This window comes from Anser anser (genome assembly GCF_964211835.1).
Source record: "Anser anser genome assembly, chromosome: 13".
Taxonomy (NCBI): domain Eukaryota; kingdom Metazoa; phylum Chordata; class Aves; order Anseriformes; family Anatidae; genus Anser; species Anser anser.
Window position 1 is genome coordinate 7,940,951 of NC_139734.1, and position 25,443 is coordinate 7,966,393.

General features: G+C 48.7%; 1 long non-coding RNA gene across 3 annotated transcripts; it reads left to right on the forward strand.

Moving 5' to 3' along the window:
* Positions 1-3,303: 3,303 nt before the first annotated feature.
* Positions 3,304-22,591, forward strand: LOC310880982. 3 transcript variants are annotated; one of them, XR_014572030.1, is made up of 7 exons: positions 3,304-3,735; positions 13,500-13,808; positions 15,137-15,196; positions 15,343-15,449; positions 16,974-17,168; positions 17,355-17,490; positions 21,334-22,591. It is a non-coding gene; the product is annotated as an uncharacterized lncRNA (long non-coding RNA). The 3 variants fall into 3 exon arrangements; XR_014572031.1 differs by lacking the exon at positions 21,334-22,591 and adding an exon at positions 21,060-21,325; XR_014572032.1 differs by lacking the exon at positions 21,334-22,591 and adding an exon at positions 21,060-21,325 and having other exon boundaries at positions 17,023-17,168.
* Positions 22,592-25,443: the final 2,852 nt, after the last annotated feature.

The following is a 25,443-nucleotide window of genomic DNA, read 5'->3' on the forward strand; positions in this document are numbered from 1 at the left end:
TTGGGATGGTTTTGTGGCGACCATCGGTGCTGTCTGCAGGGTGCTGTGTCTCCCAGCCCTGGTGCTGGGACAGGAGCAGCGTGGCTCCCAGGGAGCGCTGGTAGCAGGCACAGCTGCATTTTGTCACGGTGAGGATGCTCATGCTGGAGCAATGGGCTAGGGAAGGGCAGAGACCAGGAGAGCTGCACCCATGGCTGTGGGAGGGAGGAAGGAAGGCAGAGTCTGCTCCTCCTGGCGAAGGCCGTACGCGCTGGCAGAGGCAGCAGCTATCGCTCCAGATGGCTGCCATCATCTTGTGAAGCAGCTAGCTGTCTGTTGGCCTGGTGAGCAGAACAAAACACAGTGCCTGTTGCTCCTGCTGGATCAGCGATCATTTCCCTTCCTGCCTCAGATGGTGCTTGCAGGTGAAGACAAGGAGGCAGGCTGGGTGCTGGGCTGGCAAGCATCTGTTTCAGATGGTCCAGCTCATTCCCTTGGTCTGTGTCTCCTCAGCTGTTTTTATAGGAATTAGAGTTTTTCATGGCACTGACCATGGTCTCCAGCAGCGCTGTTGAACAACTTGGTTTGCATTAGCTCTCATTGTAGGGGCAGCTGGGCAACCTTGGGAGCAAAATAAGGGCAGTGAAGAGAGAATGAGCAGGAGCAGAGCAGAATCATCTCTGTGGGCCACGGTCACAGCCACGTGATGGGAAGAAAATGCAGAGGCCAAAACTCAAGTGAGATAATGTCACCCCAAGCCCTCCTTGAAAGTGCAATGGTCTGTGAAGCTTATCTCAGCTCTGCTGGCAGGGCATGAGCCTCGTCCTTTGATGTGTCAATGAACTGGAGAGAAGAAAGGACTTTTTGGAATGCTTTCTCCAGAACACTTGCCCAGAGTTTAATTTCTTTCAAAGCCCCGGGTTTGCTCATATCCTGTCTGTACGGAGAGATGAGGCCATTGGCACAGTCTGACCTGGAGTGCTGTAAGCCGTGGTGTCTGTATGGTATGCTCGTGTGTTGGATGGGGAGGGAGCCCACGCACAGGGTGAGTGAGAGGGGCTATGCAGCACATCACAACTCCTTATGCCTTCTGTCTCCTGTCCTGGAAACTGTTGATCCTGTTGCTACCAAATATGTGAAAATGACTACAGGGACAACTGTTTGGGGTGGAGGTGTGGTGGTGACAGCAGCAAACTGAAAATATCCTGGCATGATGGCATGGGCTGGCAGGGTCCCAGCCCTGCTTGCCCTCCAATTCCTTGCTGTGCGCTCTGGTGTCAGTAGAGGATACCAGTAGGAGCATGCAGGACAGCATGACCCCAATGATGTTTTTTCTGGTGTTCTGGCATGGCTTGGATGTCTCACATCATATAATGGTTGAGGTTGGAAGGACCCCTGGTCTAAGGCCCTCAGGTGGGTGCCCACAACCATGTCCAGACCATATCTAGTCAGATATGAGTACTTGGCCTTTCTTCTCATGCCTGTCTCTCTAACTTGGGGCTTGGTCTCCTCCCAGAGCTGGTCTCCAAAGGCTAACCACAACCTTATTACAACTTAAGAGCTGCTTGTCTACCCTAAGAAACAATAAAATACATTAACCCAGCAGGAGGGGTTTCTAGCAGCCATCCAGCCTTCCATTTCTTGGAGGTGGGTGTAGGGTCCATCCCAAACATGCTGAACAATTAAACATCCCCAGGGTTCTGTATGCCACTTGTGTTCAGTTTTCTCCCCTCTTTAGGCAGTGTGGATTTTTCTTGCTCTCACCAAGGGCAAGTATCTGAGTCCTGCCTGCAGTTTGTTCCCTGTGCTCTGGAGCCTGCCGCAGGTGGGCTGAATCTCACCCCTTCAAAGATACGCAGGGAGAGCTCCTCAGACTCCCAGCCAGGATGGGGCAGAACTGAAGGAGGCTGCAGGGGAAAAAAATATTGCATGCTTTGTACCAAAGCCAGAGCAGGTGATGGGTAGTGGTTATGAAGAGAAGAACCAGTCCCAGCTGGTGTGTGTGTGCACAAGTTTTGCTAGCACTTGTGGCAGCTGGGACTAGGAACAAAGGGGTCTTTAGGCCCCTGCTGAGGATGAGGCAGGGAGGAGCCTTCAGCTGCTGTGCCAGGAGTACCAAGCACTAAGCCAAAGGGGAATATGTGGGAAGACTCCTCCTCACCCTTTCCCATGAAGCTGGAAAAGCTGCCCCATGCTATCCACGGTGGGAACTGGAGTGATGACTGAATGAGGAGCCCTTCCTCCCCTTCAGGAAGTGGGATGCTGTTGGAGCTATTTCGAGACAACTGCTGCTTGTTTTGGCCCTGACTTGAGCACTTTGGTCACCACCTCGCTCAGGTAGCTATTTTAGGACCTGCCAGGAATGGACTTCCTGAAGGGCAAAATGATGTGGGAGGGAAAGGAGACTTGCCTATGTGTTTTCTGAGCTCCAAGGAAAGGAAAAAAAATTAATAATAATAATAAAAATTGCTGGGAGTTTCTCTGCCTTTCCCAAAGTGGGTGGTGACCAGGAACATCAGCAGGAGGTGGAGAGGGAATTTTGCCCCCCAGGGGCACTGGGTGGCTTAGGTGTCAGGGGACCGTGAGCCCAGGTGCCCAGCCACGGAGCTCCTATGCAAGGAGAGGCTCCGTGGTGAGGAAGGGAAGGTCTCCTTGGGCAGACCTCCCACCTGATCCATTGGGATGAAGGGTGGAACCCCACTGCCTAGTGGTGTGGAGAGGTAAGGGAACAGCCAGCCTATCACTGGGGGATTTCTTAAGAAAAGGAAGGAGGTCAGGCAGTTTTCGTTTGACCACCAGGTTTTTGCTTGGCTCTCGTGCTCCTACCCACGCTTGTTGTGTGTAGAACCTCTGGAAGGCAGCGCTGTGGGTGAGTAGGCAAAGTTCATCAAAGTATCATTTAAACTATCAAAGCATTGGTGTTGTCAGTGTCTTTTCTGACCTGGTCTTCCAACCACCCCTTCAGCTGGGGCACTCTCTGTGATGGAGGATGTTCTTCGGAGAAAAGAGCCTGGGAGGCTGCTCAGCAGCTCACAGTATCTGAGCACCAAGCGCTTCAGTAATGGAGTTACCTCTTTAGCATCCCTGAGGGACAGGCCTGATGGGCAGAAAATGGCTGCTAATTGCACAGTTAGTCGCAGATGTTCATTAGCATCCGCCTTCATGATCAGATCCCTGCCACCCTTCTGGCTGGAGAGGGCTGGTGGCAGAGATGCAGCAAAGCCATGGTGCCTACAGCCCCGTGTGCAAGTGGAAAGGAAGCTGACGTGGGGGCTTGCTTCTTCAGAGCTGTTGTGGTGTGCTGCACAGCAGGAGGTAGGAAAAACGTACTGCAAGCAGGGAAGAAATAAGTGCGCTTTAGGGGGAAATCAGTTTGGGGTGAGACAAAGTGGCGGTTTTAACAAGTTAGGGGATTAGAAGGCAAAAGCTAAGTTAAAACAGTCATTTTGTTGGCAACTTAATTAAACCTGTTCTTGGTCTCCTGGCTCGTAGGGATGATCTGCTCGCTTGGGGTGGCTCTGGGAGCAGGGACAAGCCCTGGTCCCATGAGGTCTGGCCTGTGGATGCTCCTCCTTGCTGGTTGCTGCCACCTCCTGGGGACTGGCTCGGTGGCCGCGTGGGGCCTTTCCTGGGGCTGCTGCACGGACATCATCCCAGAGAAAAGGAGAGGCTTTCTCCCAGCAGGAGGAAAGGAGCTTTTCCCCACTGGACACCATAATCTCTCCTTCTGAGCCTGTTCCCTTAACAAGTGCAATGGTGAGATAAAAGCATCCATCCCTCAATGAAGGGCTGGCTGGGGAGGGTTTAGGGGAATTGTGTAGTTGCCTGGCAGTATCAGGTGTCTGGGCCATGCGGTCTGAAAGCGGTGTTTGAAAACAACAGGAGCCTTCTTGCGGGTCAGAGACAGAGCAGGTCCCCACGGGATGGCCCTGGCTCTGATGTTGAAGAAGCATCCCTTGGACAAGCTTGTGGAGGTGGGCACGGGTGGGCATCTCTGGGCATCCTGCTGGCTTCACCAGGACCCCTCCCAGCGTTACTGGAACGGGGAACCCAGACCACGGAGCTACAAACCTAAAGAGTGCCTTGGAGTAACAATGGTGGGAGGCTCTGCCCTGTGCCAGAGCTGACTACAGGGGCCTTAGTCCTCTGTCCAGGATAGCAGAGAAGTTCTGCAGTGCTCCGAGTGCTACCAAAACCACCAGGAGACAACGCAGCTCTTGCAGCCTTCAGCTGCCCGCACCCAGCCACAGGGCGAGGGGCTGGTGTTGGCCAGAAGATGGTGCTGGTAGGAAAGTGATTAAAGACCTTGCTCTGTTTCTGCCAGCAGTTCAGATCTTCCCCCTCCTCCTTCCTATAAGAGATGCTGTAAAAATAACTCAACATGTTTAATGGTCCCAAATCCACCACGCAGGGCCCACAGAGTTATTTATTACATCCAGCAGGTTACTAAGAGCTAAACTGCAGTAACTCGAAACCTGCGAGGCAAAGGCTGCTTCTGGGCAGAGGATTCTCTGTGTGACTAATGGAAGCATAACCCTGATTGATAATGGTTTTAGGCTTATTTATTTTCCCCCAGGATCCTTCTCATAGCATCCTGCATGGTTGGGCTGGGTTGCCCCTCAGTGGGGTAACTCTGGGGATTCCCCTGAAAAGTAGCAAAGGGTGAGGTGGGCCTGCACCCTGGGGCAGGTGTCTTTTTTATTTTTATTTATTTATTTATTTGATTTTTTTTTTCTTATCCAGCTCCTAGTGTGCTAGATAAGCTGCCCCTGTGTCCAGGTAGGAAGTGGTGAAGCCTTACACTGCCACAATACAGGATTTTCTCCTCCCGTCTACACACTACCTGACCTTGCTGGGAGGCACAGGTGGTGGCAATTCCTTATGGACTTGAGCCACTGGGCAGGGACTGAGCCTATGGCACTGCTGATATTGTCATGCACTCCTGGAAGTTGCTCAAGGTGAAAACGGCACCCTCCCCGCACTTCTCTACCACATGCCGGTGTATACCCCAACCCCTGGTGTAGATGGGACCCATCACTCCGTCGTAGTGCTAACAAAATCCCAACAGTCGCATTTACAGCAGCAAGTGGAGCTCTGCTTCAGTCAGAGCACTGCTGCTCTATCACATCCTGAGCCTGCTAGTGGCTCTTACATGAACATCTAGCGGCCTCTATCCAGAGCAGAGCTTGCTGCATGCTGAGAGCTGCTGCACGGGAGCTGGTTTCTATGCCAGGTCTTTTATGTGAGTCTTCCAAGCCAGGATTATTTAAAGGAGAGATTTCCAGAAAGTTTTGGAGTGAGATTTCCTGTTGTTTGCTGGAGCATGTGGCTGAATCTCCCCTCCAGGAGGGAGCTGCCGTACGATCATGCTCAAGCACTAACCAGGAGAGAAGGAGCTCCTCTGAGGCTCCCCCTGATCTGGGCTCAGATCTCCTGAGGCACCTTGGGGAGGTCACTCCGGGGCCCCACACCTCTGGTTCCCAACCCGCAAACTGGAGCCTTGATGCTGTGTTCCCGGAGCACCCAGGGGACTTGCAGGTGGTGGGGCACTCCCAAGCACAGCAGCCGGACATTGTTGCTGCACTTCCAGCAAGGGCAAAAGGACCAGCATACAGTCTGTGTGCTCCCGTTGGCAGTTAAAAGGAACTTTCCAGTGTTGCCTGTCCCTCGGTACCCCTGCCTTCAGGTGAAGCTGCTGGGGTCATGCAGCAGGAGCAGAGCTGAGCCCCACGTGTGTGATCTGGGCTTGCTGCTCTAACAGTCCAGCAATGACCACGGCTTGATCCAGGGTGTGAAAGGCTGAGCTGAGCCAAACCCAGTTCATTCCCTGTGCATCCAAGAATCCCAGTTCACAGGGGGATGAAGGGCTGCTCTCCAGCCTGAGTAACGCCAGCAGCTGGGGTTCTGCCCTTTGCAGGCATCTGTGGCTAAAATCACTGATACTTCCAGATGTTTCTTAATTAGCAAAGCTAAGGTGAAGAAAAACCTCTGATAAGCTGCAGGCCTCTGGCTGTGAGAGGACAAGGGGAGCTCCTTGTCTGGGCTGCCCTGAGCCCTCCAAGCATCACCCCTGGAGGCGGTGACACCACGTGGCTGGGTCCCTGCTTCAGGACAAGGCAGCCCAGGGACAGCTTGGGGTTGTGTATCTCTTCCAGGAGATGCTGAGACTGCCTGCTTTTGTATTCTCCTTTGCCCCCACCTGTTTTCTGTAATGCTTCCCAGCTTTAGCACCATCCAAATCAGCCCTGATGCTACAGTGTGGGCAGACTGGGGAAGCCCCATTATCCCTTCCTCATGTTTACCTCATGATTTGAGGGCTTAATCCTGGACCTCACATAACCTGGGGTGTTATCTGAGAGCAGCCGGCAACACTTTCTCCCTTACTTGCCCAGCTCATGTCTGCCTGGCTCTGCAGTCCTCTGGCTTCTCCAAGGCAGGACAGCAATTAGGGCTGCCGTCGTTAGTGGTGCCAATCCAGCGGGTTTCTGTGAGCAGAGCTGCCTTCCAGGACTGGGTTGGTAAAGCAGCTCTGAACTCATGGCTGTGCAGGTGGGGAGTGGTGGCACTGTGACTTTCTGTGGTTCTGAGGGGATTTTGAGGGGCCCTGAAAAGGAGCGCTGTGTGAGGAACAAGCTGGTTTTCCAACCCTGGGTTTCCCAGCATCTGTTGTTCCTGGGGACTGGTACCTGCTCTGGTCTTCCGTTACCTTTGCCATCTTCGTTGGGTGGCTTTCCTCTGCAGGGCAGTAGGGAAGGATGTAAAGGAAGAGGGTGAGATGGGCTGTGAAGCCTCCAAAGCTGGTAAGAGCTGGTGTTGGCTCTTCAGGCAGTTTTGTCTTCGGCCTTGAAGAATGTCCACATGCAGGTGCAGAGGCCAAGCTGGGGGGTGGTCTCAGGGATGTGCACCCCCAGATCTGCTGGGAAGAGAGAATGTGGCAGGTGAAAGTGGTCTGTCCCTTCTGGAAGGGTGTTATGAGGAAGGGATGGGTCTGGAGTTTATTCTGGTTCATCAGAGAATCATTGTCCTCCAGGATAAGAGTTTATGATTACAGTCCCAAAACCCCTAGCCCACATCAGGTGAGTGGGTGGGAGCTCGTCCCAGCTGCTGGGCCCCATCAAAGGGAGCTGATAGAGAGAGGATTGTCCTTGTTTGTGACTTGGGGTCAGGGCTCCTGCAGGGCTATCGTCCCTTCTGGAGGGGGGGATACTCAGTTTGGACATCCTTTCAACGGCAAACCATCTCCACTGGGATCCTGGGGCCTATTATAGCCTGATTAAATATTAAAACAATTCATTTTGTACTTAAACTGTTCCGAAGGCTCCTGCTGCTGATGACTTTGAAGTCTGAGGCGAAAGGGTTTGCTCTCGTTTTCTCCTTCCCCACTTCCCCTCCATCCCCACCTTTCCCCAGGCAGGAAGAGGAGGGTGAGTCGTGGCCAGGTCTGGCTTTGCTGGGGTTCGAGCCTTGACTGAGATGGTGGAGGGGGTTTTGCCTTTTGTGGGAGCTTGCTGGAGCTGGGAGCCGCTGGAGCAGGAGGAAAGCTGTGGATGCTGGTGGTGGGGGCCAGAAAAGCTCCTGGAGGCAGCAAGCTTCGTGCTCTGGCTGTGTGTGCTTGGGTGGGAGGGGATGGGATGGCAGCAGAGATGTGCTCCTGCTCCATGGGGATGGCAGGACCTGGTGGTGTCCTGAGAGCCACCAGGAGCTGGGCACAGGGCAGAGGCATCCTGTTGTCAAAGTAGGGAGGTCCAGGTTAGCTCTCCCATACGTTGCTCTCTCCTGGAGGCTGGTGTGAGGAGGTGAAACTACCTTAGGCATCGCTTGATACTTTCAGGACCTCAGCCTGTGACGTCCCAGGTCTGGGTGCAGGGGGTTGTGCTTTCTTTGGCCTTGGTGGCCCTGAGCCATGGCTCCCTGCTTGGCATCCAGCTCCTGGCTTCGCACGGTGCTGTGGGTGGTAGCACTCAAGCTGCACGGAGTAAGGTCTGGCTGCCAACTGTGTGGTGAGAGGGATGTAATGCTACCCGGGACAGCAGGGCGGTACGTGGCAGGTCTCTTCCACTACTCGCTCCTCGCCCAAACCAACTGGCTCTGCACCAGAGGAACTGGGCAAGGAGATGTATGAAAGGCACCTGGCCATCAGGGGTGTCCATGACTGGTGGGGTGATTTGACCTGTTGGGGTGAACTTGGGGATTTTCCATTTCTGCACTGAGCTTTGTCGGCATCCAGGCTGGTCGGTGGCGACTTGTCCTCTCCTTGCTGCTGCTGCAGAAGGTGCTGAGGCACAGGACAAGGAGAGGTCCAGGGAGACCAGGACTTGCTCAGAGTCTTCTGGGGGCAAGTTACAGGGTGGGACCTCACCAGTGCAAGGATATTTGAGCACCTGCAGGGCTCAGGGCTTAAATTCCAAGCTGTAGCCTGCTTGTTTGTCCACCTGCTCTGAGCTCAGACCTGCAGAAGTGCAGGAGGACCTGAACCTCCTCTGCCTGCTGCAGACGAAGAAAAAGGTGAGTGGCAAATATTTTGTTTCTCCAGCTGAAGCGGGCTTCCTTCCCTCCCCCTCCTCCAGGCCCATCTTTTACATCTGTTGTATGTGAAATCCAGCAAACTCTCAGCAGAGCTCATTACTCACGGCCCACTGCTCTGAAGAGGGCCGAAAGGTCCTGCACGTAATGATTTGGAGGTGATTTGTATTTAAGATGCTTGGCTTTCAGATGCCGGGGGAGGAGGGGGAAAATTAAATAATTGAAAGCTGGTGGGGAAGGGATGGAGAGAGCCCCAAACAGAGGGAGAGGACGAGAGTTTCTCATGATCCAGAAGTATTTGAGTTCACCAGCATCCGTTGCACAGATGCTGGGTTAAAATTCAAGAGTGGAGGCGAATCTTCCTTCTGCCAATGCAGGATCAGAGCATTCCCTAGGGATGGTGGAGATGGGTCTGGTTTAGGTGGGACAGAGTAGCTCGATGTTCTGGTGGGATGCAGTTGCCTTGGTCACACCAGACTCCCCTCCTTTCTCTGCATTTCCCTCTCGCTGCCTCTGGCATGCTTTAAGCAATAAAGTCAATTTGCCAGCCCATATATTTAGGAAGTCTCACTGGTGGTACCGTGTGGCTAGTAAACTCCTGCTGAAAAGGGTAAGCAAGGCTGGAAACAGTGCTGCCTGTGCAAGGCAGGTTTGGTGGCCCTGAGCCATGCAAAGAGCGTGGCTTGCTGATGCAGAATTTGCAGTATGAGCCTCATGGGGCAGCTCTCAAGATCTCAAAGCAAAGGGAGACTTCATGGTTGTAACCCCTCTTTGGGTGGGGAAACTGAGGCACAAAGGGTGGAAATGAATTGCCCAAGGAAAGAGCAGGTTGAATGTCACTTGTCTGAAAGTTCAGAAAACTGGGGTGTAAAGCTTGGTTTGGTCTAAAACAGCTCCACGGCTCCTTTTTTTTTTTTTTTTTTTTTAAAGCAAATTAGCAAAAATACCTCTGGTTGATTGCCCCAGCTCTGGTTTTCTGGCTGGGTGCCAGCAGGATTTGCTGGTTCTGGAAACCAAGAGACACACTGAGGGTCCCTTCCGCACTTGAACTTGAGGCTTCGTTCCCAAAGCCTGTCTTTAACCTTGACCCAAACTTGTGCCTTGCTCCGACGCCTGGGGGGAACCTGTTCCCCACTCTGGCAAACCTGCAGATACGGATATCCTTCTCCATGCTGTACAAGCTGCCAGCAATCCTCTGGTCCCTGGAGGCGTGCAGATGGCCCATTAGTGCATTAGGGCTGGGGAGGCCACTTTTATTCAAATCCTCCAGCCTCAGATCTGCGAATCAAGTCAGATTAAGCTGCCTGATCCGAAGCTAACGAGTCAGGGAATGAAAGTCAAAAATCAATAGCTTGGGAAGATCTGATGCTTTTACACATGCTGTCCGTGTATTTACCGGCTCCGTACAAGGAGCATGGAAGTCTGAGGAGCCTCCCCTTAATTCTGATGTTTAACCCATGCAGGTTCTCCCTCAGGTCTGATTTTATCACCCAAGCCATGGGTGTTGGAATTGTAGGGGGGGCTATTTTTTGCCTTCATCTCAGAACATCACATTTTCTCCAGAAAATACATGCTGGAGCTATGTGCCTGGCTCTGATGTAAATAGGTAAGTCTAAGCAAACTACTTTTCCTTAATCTGCTCAGCACCTGAATACCTCAAAAACGCCTTTTCTATAGGTTTTTGGGGCAAGGACAAACGGCACTTTTGTTCTCCCTACCACCCCTCGCTCCCAAGGCTGGAGCCGGCTGTGCAGCTGGTGCCCCCCATGCTGCCCGCGGTGGCTCAGCGGGGGCCGTGTGTCCGTCCCTCCCTCCCCAGCCACGTCCAGCCGTCGGAGCAGGCGCTGCCAGATGGCGGGGGGAGCGGGGGCTTTCTCTTCAGAGGCTGCAATTTAAAAGCGCCCCAGCGATGCCCTCACAGGCTGCAGGAGGGTTGTTGCTCCCAGCGGTTGGTCAGGCTCTGCTGGGGAATTAAATGGGGGAGATGCTGGAGTAGTGTTGTTTGGGCCCTGCTGTGGGGATCCCGGCTGGGATCCGCGGCCTGGGTGTTTGTGATGGTGGTTGAGCCCTCTCCTGATGACTGGCAGGCTGGGAGATGGCACCTCTGCTTTGAGAGAGCTGCCAGGTGGGCTCCTGGGCCCCAGCCCTGCAGTGGCAGCACGAGGGGGCTCTGCAGCCTGAGGCAGCCCTTGGGTAGCCCTGCAGGTGCCCACCCTGCCTAAAAGAGAGGGTGCTGGAGAGGGGCAAAGGGGTCTCCAGGTGTCTTTGGCGCAGGCTGGAGAGAGTGGGTGGCTTGCTGGCGACAGCCCTGTGGAGGAGGTGCTGCAGGGCAGGATGGGCACTGCAAGGGGCTGGCCTGCACCATGCCCGAGCGAGGCGGCCTCTACCCGTCTGCTCTTGCTGATGTTTAATCCACCTGCTTTGTGGCAATCAAAATCTCATGTAGAATTAACTATATCAGACCACCTCCCTCTTGTCAGCTACCATTGAAACAGTTTAAAGGTCGGGCCTTACGGTATTCTCAATTCCCCTCCAACCTGGGCTTTGATTGTATTACCTGAGGCCATGTTTTCTGAGGGAGCAGTTCCTCATTAGCTTAAACACGGGCTCAGCTCTCAAGTGTTTGGTGCTCAAATATCCGAAAAGCCTTGCAGTTGTAGGAGCTTGAGCTGGCTGTGTCTTAGCAGAAGGTGACTTGGACGGTGGTAGCTCCGTAAGCATTGCTTGGTGTGGCCTTTTCTCTGCATAATGGTGTGGGGGAAGTGACAGCTATTTAGGGAAGAGTAAAAGAAAAGTGTATTTAGAAGTAACACTTCTTGATGTTTTTCTGGCTCCCAGCAATGGAGCATTTAGGGTGTCCCATATCAGCAGGTTAGCTTATTGCCCTGAACTTCTTAGAAAATATCTTAGGTTACACATAAAATAAACAGAATAAAGACTGGATGTGCCGAGCATGGCAGTGGTAGAAATACTTTCCTGGGAAACAAAAAATCAATGGTAAACAGTATATTGCAGAGCTACACAAGAACAGCTGGAATGAGCCCTAAATATTTATTATTAATACCAAAGCTGTTTATTTTTGACATATTAAATAGGTCATATCTCATCTAATAAAACCTCTGTGTACAGTGCTGGCTCTGCTGGGCTGGAAAAAGATTTTGCTTTTGAGGTCTGAACAGAGTGAGAATTTGGAGTCTATGTGTTACTAAAAAAATAAAATTAAAGCTTTTGGTGTTATTTGCAGAGGGGCTGGAATTGTCTCCTTCCCCTATGCCTGAATGGCCTCTTCTGGCATCTCCCAGGACATGATCTAGAAATATGACCAAGAGGTGTGCTCAGAGCAGGGGATGCAGGTACAAGCCTCAGATCATCCAGGGATTCCCTGTGTCATGATGGATAAACCACTTAACCTAGACTGGGCTTCAGTCTAGAAATGGGATTGCACCGACCTACCCTCTGGGATTGTAAAAGTGATGGGGAGGCACACAGTGACAGCAAGCACTCTTCTCCCCCATTGGAGACATCATTAAGCAAATATCTACAAAGCTTCCCCAGCTTCAGAAGCTGAAAGCTTGAAGCTAGCTGGATGCTTAAGTGCATCAGGACCTAATTGCTGCCAGCTCTAAGTGTTGGGGGGGAAGAAGTGTTGTCCAAAGCCCCCTGCATTTTAAAATCCCCATCCAATGGCATTAACCCCACATCAATCTACTTAAGTCTTCCAGGAGCTCAGGAAAGCTGGGTATCTTCTTTGAATTTCCAAATACAATAAAGCCTCTATTCCTAACCTCACACAATGACACTGAGCTGGAGGGTAAGCACCTATATCCACCCTTCCTGCCTCAGTTTCCTCATCTCCTGAATGACACGTAGCCCACCTGGGGTCTCTTTTTGCCTTGAGGAATTTAGATGTGTTCCAAGCGTCAACTAAAACATTGCATTAGCAATCCTGGTCCTTGTGCGAGTCCAGCATTAGACATGCAGGAGAGCAGAGCTGGGGACCATAAGGGACATGAGTGTGATACAGGGGTTTGAATAAGTCTTATAGGGGGGTGATTTTGTGTTTAGTTCGCTGCCTTCAGACAGGTGGTGGGTGTTTCAGAAAGCTATTTCTAATAGAACTGATATATTCATGTTCTTCAGGACTGTGAGCAGCAGCTGTTGAGCAAATCTGCCCCCGTTTCATCCCTGTGAATGCCTCAGCTCACCTTCTCAGAGGTCTCTCTGGTGCCTTGTGGTGCCACGCTGGGTTTTCAGTTGGTCCAGTTTGTACCCAAAGTCAGGCTACACACCTTGGCGCTCCTAATGGCCTGGCCTGGCTTTGTGCACATGGGGAGGCCCAAACCAGGGACTGTGCCTGCTCCTATCCGCAGCACAGACTCAACCATCCTGTTCAGCAGATGCCAAGAATGAGGTGGGTGCCACCAAGCACTGCACCAGGGCAGGGGCTGGCCCTGGGTTTGTTTTGGGGCACAGGTATATTATGAAATTAAAAGCTGTTGAGCCTGGAAATCACATTGCTCCCACAGAGTGTTGCGGTGGAACTTGCACGATCCCCAAATAAATCATTAAACCCGTCCCACAGGTGTGTGTGGCTTGATGGAAAGCAAAAAAAAGTGCTTCTGGTGCCCAGATCCGACCTCTGGCTCCTTGGCTTTGGCCAACACGTGCAAATTCACCCCTACAGTGGGCAGCTCCAGCAATAGGGCTGTGCTCTTTTCAATGCACTGCGTACATACCATTCACCGTCTATTTACATTGGACATGTTGCCCCACTGTACATTAACATTTAAAACAAAATCGTCAGCCCCATCACGAGCATCACTCTAAGGGATGGCAGCGCATCGTAGACATCGTGTAAGTAATTTGTTCAACATTGGTGATAATAAGCTACGCAGAGCAATAAGAACATAAACACAGGGCTTTGTGTGAGCGTGTGTTTATTTTTTTATCCCCTTTTCTTCTTTTTCTTTTTTTTTGTTTTTTTTTTTTTTTGAAAGGAACCTCTGAGGGGAAAAAAAATGCCATGAATGATTCATAGATGCAAGGGGGGAAAAAGACGAAGAGAGAGAGGGAGAGAAAGAGAGATTAAGAGAGAGGAGCTTCAAAGTGACTGGAGCCGATTTGAAGTCCTGAGCGTTCCTGTGCTGGGCAGGCCAGCAATTCACCAGAGAGACCCCGTCAAGCTCCCCCCATCCTCCGCCCTGGCCTCATCCCTGCTGCCGCTGCCTCCGCCGCCAACGCAGCCTCCCAGTTGCAGGTTCAAAGTTCAGCAGCATCTAATGATGGGAAGGCCTCCCAGACCCTCTGTGAGTGGCATCTGTTTATAGGCACGGCCCTTCCCTGGTGGTTTTAGCTGGGCTTAAAAAATATATATAAATAAAATAAAAAAAGAGGAGGAGGAAGAGTGGAATGAGATGCAGGGCTCCTTTTTAAAAATAAAAAAGTATAAAAAAATCTACTGGTGGTGAAGTGCCTTTGATTCTGAATATTAAAAAAGCCCATTAGATTTAAATGTAGTGAGAATATTAACGCTACTGCCTTGATTTGTATTCACCGGCTGCCATGGGTACACTTGGGGAGTGCAAAAGAAAAACACAGCTCATGCCTGGGTGGGATGCTGGCTCTCTCAGCAGGGAGCAGCCAGGGTGACGGAGGGATGGAAAGGATGGAAGGACAGATTTTCCCCCCTTCATCTTGTGCTCCTGGTCATCAGAGGGATGGGGACTTCCAAAGGCATCTCTGTGCTGGCAAAACCCATGGCTTCACCACCAGCAGGGTTAAAACTCATTATTCTTTAGCAGGGAAATTCAGGCATTTCAAGACCTGGTTTGCAGTGCCCCATAAGGGGAATAAAGGATTATCCTTTTCCAGGGAATCCAAGTCTCGAAACAATTTTTCCCCTATTTTATTTAATCTGTTGTTAAATTTTTGCTCTTTCAATTTAATGATGTAATTGGATTAAATGTATGGGATATCATGGCAGATCTGCAGAATAAATGAGTGATGTCTAGGACAAATTCTGCAAGACCTGTTATTGGTTATATGTCACTAAATAAATGACACGATAATGAGTGGCTAATACTCTAATTAACATTACATGCTGACTTTATTTTATTAATCAAAGGCAGTAACACTCACTGGCCTAATGAAACAGTTTGATGTTTTAATACTTCCAAAAGAGAAAAAGAGATAAGGGCTCAGTACTAATTAGAGTAGCAGCTGATTTTAGGAAAAAAAAATAAAATCTGATATTGTTGCCTGGCTAAAATAAGGGTATCAAACACTGCAAATATTCACATTTACAAAATAAACAAAAAGTAAAACCATAAGCTTTAAAATGTTAAAAATAGAAGAAATAATAGTTGGCCACCCTATCGTATCATAATATGTCATGACATATCATTAGTGCTAACGAGTAGTGAGACATGAAGCACTCCAACAGAAACATAAAGAAATCATACTGAACAAATAATGCTGCCCCAAGTAGTAGACTATAACTAATATATAATTTCACTGTGGAATTTCAGGAATTTCTAAATTATTTTTAGGAATTCAAATACCATAAATAAAATGGAAATCAAAATCAAATGGTTTGGCAAAAATGTTTTGGTTTTGATTTTCTGCTTTTTTTCAGAAGGAAAACTTCAGTGCTGAGCTTTTCTAGGAGCCCACATCCTAGCAGAGAGCTGAACAGGTATTGAAACCTCTAATAAATAGGTGCACAGTAAGGGCTTGATGTCTATTTTAACAAGTGATGTGGCCATCGCTTCTTGACAGAAGGTCCCTTAAGCCTTCCAAAGACTACCCATGACCAAAACTTTACTCTCTACTATTTTCCAGATCAATCCAGGTTGGAGGAATAAATGGGGGCTCCTTAACTTCTGACAGACCTTTGGCTTGAACTAACTGCTGCTTTCCTCTGATGAAGAGCTGCAACCTGAAAACATGTGAGTTATATTTCCACACCACAGACACCTCCATCATGCTTTCAAGAGCAATGAGTGAAGGAGTGAGTCTGTGAACTCAGACTTCTCTTGTTGAGTTCTTGGCATGTTGGAGCTTGACAATTTCTTTTTTGCCTGCCTGGTTGCGAGCTTCATCCAGCCTGCCTGCTGGACTTGTGAGACCCTCAGCCACTCGGAGTGGTAGCTCAATTCAGGCAGGTGATGAGTTACCCTGACATCAGAAAATCAGGGCTGTGAGATCCTAGCACCCTGGATGGTCAGCAGGGAGTAGTTAGGGCTGAAGTCTGATCATCTGCTGAAGGTACTGACCATTGGTGTTATGTCTGGATTTCTACACTAACTGTATAGCAGATATGGACAGCAAATGGTCTGACACATTCCTGGTCCTCAAACCAAAAAGTTCGAGGAGGTGGACTAAGGATAACCCTTCTCCGGTTGTGTTAGAAGTCCCTTGAAAATGGCTTCTCCACGTGACAAATAATGCACAAGAACTGGTGTAAAACTGTTTGAATTACCTCCCAACTTCTTTTCTTGCTACCAAAGTTTGAGCTGAATTTGCAGCTTTTTAGTGAAGGCTACTGAAGCTCCTGAAGCGGTTGAACTCATTGATGCTTGTGCTAGAGAGTCTAGGTGGGTATGTTGCCACTGCAGAGTGTAATGTGATTTCCCCCAGAGGAAAATTCCTGTTGCAATGCACAGACACACAAGGAAGCACAATTAACTTCTCTGGAGGAGCCTTAAGCCAGCTTTCCTTGAGTGTTGTGTAATTAAAACCTCAGCCTTGTTAATACATTAGTGAGATGTTTGCATATAATTCATCAAATGTTTATGAAAATGCGTAACAAATAATCCTGACAAACAAGTTGCTTAATTGAGATAAGGGATGGGAAGCCTTGTGAATTTTTAATAAAAAGGGGGAAAGAAAGCACACTATGTTAATCAGATGAAGTTATCTCATTCAATATTTTCAAGTGACTTCTCTAGTGCACATTTTATTTAATATATTACGCAAAAGGAATAACTTGATCCCCTGATGAGATCTGCATAGAAAAACCTCTCTTGCAACAAACATATCATTGGCTTAAGGCATTCCCCCAGCTATTGATCAAAATCTTATTTTTTGTTCTTGTCAGATAACAGCATTAAAACCTGCCTGAGATTTGCACTTGCTCTAACTGAAAGAGGAACAACTAATGCCTGGCTGATGCCTGAGTGTTTTTCTCCAAGTACGTAGTTAACTCTCGTACAGAATCAGCGATGGCATTAATTCACATACCATGGTAGCTAATTTAGCTTTGGGGAAAGGAAGTGGAGAGCTCAGACTTAAAATCTTCTCACCCACTGGTTTCAGTGAGGTATCCCACCACGACCATATTCTCCGTGGCCAACACCCTCTCCACTTTGCTCTTTCCTATTAAGCTGTTTGGTTAATTAACACAACGAAGTTCAATAAGGCACAATTGATTTGGCCTGAAATTTGCCTGATAATTTCTGTTTCTTTTTCAGGCTTGAAAAAACTCTTTTGAGTTCCAAAGCCTCCTTGTCTTGTCCAAAGGTGTCATACTCTTTGTTTCTGACTGGTTTGCTATGGCTTGGAGGAAGAGGATGTGAATCTGTAGCTACTGCAGCACCAGCATAAGAAGTCTCCGCCTGCCAAGTAGAAGCCAACGTGCACCACTGGGAGAGGGAGTCTGGACCCAGGTCAGCTTGTTTTGTTTCCTCCACCTCATCATAACCATACTGGGTTATTTATATATTTAAATATATAAATATTATAATATTATATATATATATATTTAATTATGGATATTTAAAGCTGAATTTAGTGGGTAAAAGTAATGGTTCAAAAGGTCAGCCTGAACTTTCTAAACATTGATTTGGTTTCAGTTTTAAAAGCAATACAACACTAGACAGAAAGGAGAGTAAGGCTTGGAAATGGAGGAAGGAGCAGAAGAGGACAAAAATGCATGGAAATGAAGTGTTTGGGCCGGAAGAGACAGAACTGCAGCTGGTGTGAGTAAAGGTGAGGGCAGATGGAGGGTCAGACCTGCGGTAGTTGGAGGTGGGGTGGGTTCAGCCAAGGAACTGGGACCTCACACAGACCAGTCCCTTTCTTCGAGCAGCAGTGTCAAGCCTTGATGCCACACCACCACGTCTTCAGTTTTAAGCTAAACTGCAGATGTTACTCCTCCTGGGATGGTGGCTGGAGAGAGATAAAAGCTTCCTGACTCAACTCTTACACAGGTTTCCCACTCACCTATTAAAACGAACCTCTGATCAGCAATTTCACCTACCTTTCTCCCCTTAGATCTGCACACTGAGCCACCAAGTCTGGATTTGAGCACCAGCACAAGGTCATCTTTCAGTCACCTTTGGTTTCCCTGGTGGACCCTTGTATCTCCTCCTGGTTCCTGCCATCTCCCCAGCTGGTTGCAGCCACCCCATGGTGCTGCACACCATGTGGGCTCTTCTTTTGGTGGCCAGAAACAGGCAACGAGATGCTGCAATTAGGAGCTCGAGGTGAAAATTGCTCAGGCCCAATGAAGCTCACTGTAGCACATTGGATTGCTTGGATTGTTGGATTCCCAAAGTACTCAGAGTAAGCCAGTGATGAAGAAACATAGACTACGTAGTTTAAAAAGCTCCCAGCCCAGAGTCAGCATTTCTGCCCTGACCTACCTCATGAATTATTTAGCACGGGACTTGTTGATGCGCACTTATATTTTTTTCCCAGTGGAGTTGATGATCTTCTTTCCCCTTAACAGCCTCGCCGCTCTCTCCCCGCACAGACGCCACGCTCAGTGGGCTGTGGACGGACCAGGGCTGGGCTGGTGCTCACCACGGGGGAGCTAAGGGTGCCTGGTGAGAGGATGGGCATCATGGCCATAGCTGGCACTGCAAAGGCAGGGCAATGAGGTGGGGGACAGGGATGGGAGAAGGGTCCACGGGAGAAAGAAAAGTGGGAGAAGTGCAGTTGGAAGTGAGTGGTGTTAATGAAATATTCAGCAGTGGTGGGCCTAGACGCATTGCCGAAATTGCAGAAGCAGAGATGATTAATATTTAACAGGGTAAGCTGCCACTTGGCTGCTTTCTGCACAGAGATTCCACCCCCACGTACACACACCGCCTTCGTCCTGCTTCCCACCCTCCTCTGACTCCCCCAAACTCCTGCCTCCGCCACTCTTCGCTGGCTCAAGCCAATGACTCCCACCACTGTGCTCAGCTTGGGGGAGGTTCTCCAGCCCCTCCATGGGCTCTGCCCAGGGGAGATCAGGTCCAAGGGTTGCCTGGTGGGAAAAGTGCCAGGACGGGGGGGAAGGTAGTCTGGAGAAAGCACATCATTTATTTTTCATGTGGATGGGAGAGCAGGTTGTCCTATTTAGTCACATTAGATGCTCTGTTAACACAACAGGAAGAAAAAAAAAAAAGGATGAATAAATGCTTGCAGCAGAAGGAGGCTGCTCTCTGGTTCTCTGGGAAAACAGGAACTGGTCTTTCAGGGGGTTAAGTGTTTTGGCTCCAGCTGAGTCTCCCTTGGGGTGACCCATGTAGGTGATGGACAGCTAAGAAATCAGGGAGTGCACAAGGCCCTTCATCGGCTGGTTTGGTGCAGGAGGAATGGCCCCAGGTGTGGACTGATATTTGGTACATGCCCACCCACCCCCTCTGCAGAGTCCTTGTGGATGGGAAGCTCTCCCTATGAACATCCATGCAGCTTCCTCCTGGTTGTTTTGCAAACCCTCTCCAAACTCTTTGCTCAGACACCTTCTCAGGAGATGTGACAGTGGTTGCACTGTTAGTGTGCTGACCGAGATATCTCCATGGGGTTGAGCTTTTTTAAAATCAGTCTCCTTCCATCTGCTGCCTTTTCTTGTGCATTTAGGTGGATGCTCTTTGATCTAGGAGTCATCTCTGTGCTAAGGATTTGTGATGCCCTTGGTATGGATAAGTCTTAGCCCATTTGTGCAACCTCAAGGCTGTAAATCATCACAAATAAATTACAAGAATATGTGAGGTCCAGCTACCCACTAGACTCATTAATATGAAAATGAGCTAGAGTCAATGAGCATCTGAGGGTGCATCAGGCACTTGGAAAGAGGAGACAAACCTGAGTCTGTGCAGATGAGATTTCTGTGAGCAGGTTTGTGTCCCACCATATGGGCTTTGAAGATGTACTTGGTGAGTGAGCATGAGTCTAGCATGGAACCAGTAAGTACACTGTATACAAATTATGGCCACCTAGGGAGCAAGGCAAGTTGTGGCAAAGCTGGTCTAATCCAGCTCTGTCCATGGAACCAGGGAGGACACGTCCCACTAGTAAGGAAACTAGGAGGTTTCAGTGTGCTTTGTAAAGCGGGTAAAAAATAAACGAGTGAGGAAAATCACTGTAAATCTTTCTTTCTCCCACATCTTGGTCTATATTTGAAATGCTAGGAACATTGAAACACCAGCTTGAAGTCTTCTGCTTGGCTTCAGTTTCTGGACCAGTTTTCAGGTGTTTAAGCTAATCAAGCATCATCATCTAGTCCATTGCCTTCACTCTGCAGCTCAAGGCAGAGCTGCCTTATCCTGGAGGAGCTCTGCCAGTTCCAGTGAAATGACTGTCTTTTTCCAGTCTGCATGTCAGGATGTGACCCAAAGGAGAGCACAGAAGGTGCCCTGGGGATCCAGCTAGAGGCTCCAAAAACTGGAAGCACCTTCTAAAGGCAGTTTGTGTCTTAGAGGGACAGAATCAACTGCCAGTCAGAAAGGAAACCTCAGGCAACATGCATCCTCAATTAAGGAGATAATTTAAAGCAGGAGGAGGCAGGACTATTGAGGATGTAGGATATGAGGGCCATTTGCTGGCAGAGTCTGTCTGCACTGGGAGAGCCGTGCCCCTTCCCCATGAGTCTCTGCACAGTTTGGCTGGAGGAATGCCTTCTGCAGATGGGTGTGCATTCCCAAAGCTGGATGTCCTTCATGCCATGGCTGCAGCCCACCCATCCCTTCCCCTGCCACGTCACGACAAGGGTTAATTGGGACAGATGTAGAATGTGAAAACTGGACATGGGTAAAAGCTGGACCGTCTGTGGCAGGAGGAGGAACCCCTGTCGAAAGTCTCAGAACTAGCGAGAACAGACGACTTGATTTCTATTGTGTAAGTGGGGATTTGTCCGCGATGGTATAGTAACAACTAGAATTAGAAAGGAATAAAGAGTGAATTCTTCCTCTTCCCAAGTGTGTTCCCTCCAGGGCAAAGGTCAAGTGCATTGTGTGGCCGTGTTTGGATTCAGAATAAAATAAGTGACAAGGGCGAAAACCTGGGGCATGCACAGGGACTGAATAAAGAGGAGTGTGGGCTAGGTACCAGAAACCACTTTCTCACCCTAGGGGTCATTAACATGTGCAATTGGTGACCTCATGACATGGTACGGGGGCAACAGAGACACTAATGTGAGTCATTTATATGCTGGCTTGAGTGTATTCAGCTATTGATAACAGCATATTTCTGAGCATAGTGACCAGCTCTTCTGGTAAAATGGAGATGGGCCCACTTGCTCGTACAGTTACTAGCAGTTACTCTCAGCTTTCTTCTCTATTCTTCCACAGGAAAAAGAAAAAAAAAAGTCTGCTGGTGTCTGTCTGCAGATTGTCTCCCCATCCTATATGGATTCCATAGGCAGAGCCCACTCAGCATTTACTGGAGCAAGTGCTCTTGTGAAGGAAAAGGGTTCGACATAAAGCATGAAACACTGGTGGAGATGAGATTTGTCCAGAGATTTTTTTAGAGGAAGAACGTACTGTCCTAATAAAATTATGCAAATACGTTGGAGAGTAGTCTTCATTTATCTGGTGGCTCACCTATTCTTTGGTGTCCTTCCAGGATGAAGCACTTGCCCTACGTGTACCTTGAGTACTAATGCAAGTCTTCTCCTCCACTTGCTAATGAGATGCCGGACTGGAGGAGAACGTTCTCTTGTGATGGTGAGTTCAATAACAAATGTCTTCTGTCCTGTCCTGAGTCTTACAGCTTAGAGTGAACTTCACTACCCCGAAACATAGCGAAGGAACTTCTCTAGTACCATGTTGTGGCTTCAGGCTCAACTATAAAGAGTTCCTTAGATTATTGACCGATTTCATTTATTTATTTATTAGTCTAGGGCTCCTTTGAGATCCTATCTTCTTTCTCAACTGAATTTCAGATAACCTTTCTTGGAGTTCAGGCTCTTTGGAGCTGGCCAGTTTTAAAGATAGGTTTGAGCTGTGGACTCAAGTCTGAAGCTGGATCTGGGCTTGGGATTTTGGTTCTCAGGTATTCCATCCTGTGATGCAGATGTTCTCAGAAAGCTTGGAATGTTCTTGGGAGATTTACCTGCAAAGTAGTGGAAATATTATAGCAGTAAATGATGTAAGATAGCTTCACCCATTTCCTTCAAAGCCCTGTGAATAGTACATCTCAGGACAGTTGAGTCTGCATCTAAAAAGGCAAAACTCTGCCCAGCAATTTCTTCTCTGACAGTTATGATAGAAATGCAGCCCCGAAGGGATGCTGTATGGGTAGTTCTTTGCCCTGTTATAAGATTTTTGTCACGGTACATTGAAGAAGACTTCTTGGAGGTCTTGATAGAAACCACGGGGAAAGGCTAACAAGAATTGCAGTATTAACTCCCCTGGCCACTGCAAAGGTGCTGCAGGGTGAAACGTTTGGAAACAATTAATGTGCTCTTATACCAACATGACCTTTGAGAGTGCCAGGCATCTTCTGTGGGGCCTGTAACTCAAGCATTAATAATGGATTACCAAAATCAACCAGCTGCAAGGGAACCACTTCTCCCTGCTTAGATAATTCTCCTCCCGGAGAAGAGCTATTGATTTTGATACTGATTCCTTCCTCCCCAGTGGAAGGGTTACACCCCACCATCACTGTCTGTGACAGTGAACTCTCTCCTGATCTGCACACACCATGCACGTCAGTCACGTTGCTCTGCACCAGCAATAGAGACAGCCCTCCTGTACTACTGAGATTGCTGCTAAAAGCGGTGTGCACTCTTATTTTCCCACCAGATGAATCAGTCAGCTTTGCTGTTCAGCTGTGCTTTCTCACCACTCTGCAGCAGGAAACATCTCTGAGCACTGGGAAACTGGTTAGACCCACACTGACTTTGCAGCATCCATAGCATAAGGGATATGGATGAAAATCAGCTTGGATCTACCATGTGCAAGCTGGCTTGTGCAAACACCCTCACACGTATGTGCCCTTGCTTTATTATCTTCATCCCTTCTGCCCTACTAAGTCCACCTTTGTGTTTTGCCACTGGTGTTGGACGTGGTCCTGGGCAAGCTGCTCTAGGTGGCCCTGCCTGAGCTGGGCAATGGGAGCAGATGACTTCCAGAGGTTCCTTCAAGCCTCAGCCATTCTGCAATGCTGTTTCACTTACTGGAGCTGAGATGCAGCTCTGGGTACCAGCATCCTTATGCCCTGCTTGAGCTGCAGTCCCTGATGGGGCTGGAGGTAGGGAGAGGACCGTGCTTTGAGCTTGTTCACAATAACGAAGCTTTAGTTTCATGGGCAGAATGGAAAATTTGTATCTAATTGTTTTGGGGCCAGCCTGAAAAGAGAATCATTTGCAAGTTTGTGTCAGTTGTAAATAGACCACTTATTTTACTTTTTTTCCGAAGGGGAAAGTGAACACGTCTGCCACCTGTGTTTCTCCACAGTGACATTTGAACTCGTTGGCCAGCTCCAACCACATTTAACTGTGGTTGGTAAATGTGGTCTGAAAGACATGCTGAAGTAAAGCAATCGGATGTGCACCAAAACCCTACTAACAGCCTGAGATAAGGCAAGCCTACAGCACACGTTCAACCTTAATGAGACACTGGAGAATCCACCTGGGAGAAGAAAGCTACTTGGAAAGCCCTGGGTGTGGGACAGCATCTAGTCTGAGTTCATGCCGCCCCAGACATCAGAGAATCCAACTACAAGAGGCAAACCTGTGGGGAATTGGGCTTCATTAGTCCCTCTGCTTGCCGAGTAACATGTTTCCTTGGAGCATCTTTCATCTCTTTTCAGGCACGAGCGGTGGAAACAGAGGGCTGGATTCATGACAGGGCTTAGGGTGCTGCTACAAAATGGTGGGGGCAAGGGTCCTCTTCTGCCTGTCGGCATGCTGGAAGCCAACAGGGATGGGATCTGAGTCATGGTTACGTGGATGGGTGCTGAGCCCCCAGGCTAGGTGAGGGAGGTGACACTCAGAGCGGTTGGGAAGGGGTGTCTTGTGAATCTAGCCTGAGAAATATGAGCCTTCTTTTACTCTGGAAATGCTGCAGTGAGACATTTGGATAGCATGAATCATCTTCCTGAGAAGAAGGAGCCAAAACGAATAGCTGAAACAACTCCGTGTTGCAGGTAGGAAGGAAACCCTGGAATTTGCTAGTTTAGGGAATAAAAATTATTTCCTTAAAACACAAACCAACAACAATATTGCAAAACAAAACCAAACAAAACAACAACAAAATGTGATGATCTTATCTGCTACAGTAATCTGCAGACTGCTTGCTTCCTGGTAGTCCTGTCCTCCATGTCTTAAGATGAAAAATCAGCTGTACTGAAGTTCACTATGAAGTTGCTTTATGAAGTTACTGTAAAATGTCCATAAAGCAGCAAAACTGTGGCCCTAAATTCCAGAATCTGCAAAAAACTGCTTTTAACTGGCTCCTGTCCCTCTACCCAGTAAGTGCCCAGTAAAGACTTGCAGTCTCGAGCTCCTGGCTTGCCCCAAGCCTGGTGCCTCACCACGTAGCAGCAGGCTGTGATTTGCAGGCAGCCAGCTGATATCTGAAATCCTTGCTCAGAGTCAGATGGCAAGATGGGAATCCAATCATTTTATACCGGTCAGCAAGTGAGCATATGGGTTAGTCAATAATCAGCTTTAATTAAAAGTTATTTCATTAATATCTTTTTAAGTGGATACTCTACAAAATCTGCCTGGGGGAAATCTCAGGGTTAGGAAACCTTTACGGTATATATTGTTGCAATATAAGTGAATAAGGCTGAGATACCATCAGGATGAGCACAGGAGATAAAAAAAAGCAGCAAGGACCCAGCCTCATTATCTGCTCTGAACTGGAAGGAACAAAAATATTAGCTTAACCCAAACCTGAGTAAGTCAAAAAGATATTTTTTTTGAAGGCAAAAGCACAGTTTGTGGAAAACTTATAGCTAAAGCAGACACTGATTATATCTGTTATCCATCTCATCTCCCTCAGTGAGTTATGCATATGCTTGAAACACAGCTGAACCATGCCATTCCCACAAAGCTCTGGACCCAAAATGTGTTGTCCCACCCATGAGTTCCACCTTGGTCTGTGGGCTGAGCAAGGTGTTTTCTGGGTGCAGGGCATGGTGAGGATGGCTTTTGCTCTGAGACATGAAGCTGTGCATCCCTTGAGCTCTGAAGGCAGCTCTTCTCCTGGACTGGCACAGAGGGACCTGTGCTTTCTGCCTGAGACTTGGTATTTCTGGGTGTTGCCACACTTGGGAGCCTCACGAATTCAGCTGCAAAAACTGGGTGGCTTTCCTGACCCTTTGTTTTGAAAGGAATTTAAATTATCCAGTTGGATTTCTTTTTTTGTCCTGTAGTCTGGCTGCTCCTGTCTTGAGTCAGTCCTGATGGGGACCTTTAGGGTGGTTTGACTTGGGGAAGAATAAAAACCAACTTTTGTTTTTATTAGTCTCCCCATCCCACCTCAATTACATTGGCTTTAAAACTACAAGCAATAAAACTGTTCTTTTTACCTAGAAATAGAAGCTTCCAGGTTTCTCTGGGCTGGGACATGATCGCCACATTTGAAGCATCGAACTGCACTCCCAGGCCCTGCCATCATGCTTTGGAGAGAATTGAGCTGGTAAATGCCTTTTCTTCTAGCCTAAGATGAAATCTCATCTTGTCAAATCTTGGATTTTGTCAAACACCAACAAGCTGGCTTGTGC